Source organism: Rhincodon typus, chromosome 36, assembly GCF_021869965.1.
Source record: "Rhincodon typus isolate 14 chromosome 36, sRhiTyp1.1, whole genome shotgun sequence".
Lineage (NCBI taxonomy): Eukaryota > Metazoa > Chordata > Chondrichthyes > Orectolobiformes > Rhincodontidae > Rhincodon > Rhincodon typus.
Window position 1 is genome coordinate 16,489,063 of NC_063367.1, and position 1,504 is coordinate 16,490,566.

Here is a 1,504-nt window from a genome sequence, read left to right on the forward strand (position 1 = left end):
TCCCCTCCCCCATTTCTGAAGAAGGGTCTAGGCCCGAAACGTCAGCCTTCACATCTTTAAGGCTATTTTTCTTCATTCTTTCATGGGGTATCACTTGGTATGGTTGCCCCCTGCAGCCCATTCCTAATTGTCCTCAAACTGAGTGGCTTGCCAGACTATTTCAGAGCTTTATCATTCCAGATTTGTTTATTGAATTTAAATTCCAACACCTGCCAGAGTGAGATTTGAACCCGTTCTTGGGTCATGTTATTATGGAGTGTTACTTGTCTCCTTGCATTATTGCCATACCACTGCCTTCCAGTCTCTGTGGAAAGTCGCACAGTATTTCATCCAAGTGGCATTTGTGCATGTGGAAACCCCAACTGTGAATATTAAATAGCTTTAATTGTAGTGGCTAAGCCTGATATTGCTGGCCAACAGGGTTCATATGTATGGCTTCATCCAGACCTTACTGGATGCTGATCAGGATTGTTAACCCTGGGCAGCATGTAATTTTTCAGTCTGTATTTTTTTTATTTCCCCTCTATGGCCCGGGTCAAAGCAACTAATTTTATTCAAAGAACTGTAGCCCTGGCCAAAACAGCAGATGGTGAAGAGAAGTTAGACTTTCTGATGTCCAAGCACTTCTTCAAATGGTACTTTGCTGGAGCACCATGCTTATGAGCTTGTGCAGATCTGGGACACTTTAGAAACAAATTTGCTAATGGGATACTGAGGAAACTCACCAAAGACAGAACATTAGGGCTGCTCTCTCCTTGGAGAGGGATGACTGGTGCTGGGTGTAACCTGAGGGTCACCATGCCTCAGTGGTTGAGAAGGTTGGGAGCATCAGAGTGACTGGATCTTGCTGTTAAAGTCAACATCCATTACCTATCTCAAACAAGAGACCATTGAAGAAGCTCAGCAGATCTGGCAGCATCTGTGGAGACTGAAGTAAAATCAACATTTCAAGTCTGGTATGACTGTTATGCATTTCTGAAGAAGAGTCAAACCAGACTCGAAACGTTAACTCTGTTTCTCTCTCCACAGATGCCGCCAGAGCTGCTGAGTTCCTCCAGTACTGTCTATATTTGTTTCAGATTTCCAATATCTGCAGTATTTTGCTTGTATCTATTGCCTAAACCTAAGGAGAATGTTCTCAAAGATGCACTATACAAGGAGAAAGAACTAGATGGACTGCAATTCAGAGACATTAAATAATTTCACAACACTGACCCAAAGTGCACAATGAATTTTATTTGGCATCTTTATATACCTGAGTACCTATCTCAGCAAATTATGCAACAGGATATTACAGGCCGGTGAGCCTTACATCAATGGTAGGGAAATTATTGGAGAAGATTCTTAGGGACAGGATTTAATCGCATTTGGAAAAGAATGGACTTACTAGGGATAGTCAACATGGCTTTGTACGGGGAAATCTTGTCTCACAAATTTGGTTGAGCTTTTTGATGAAGTGACAAAGATGATTGCTTAGGGCAGTGGATGTTACCTACATGGACTT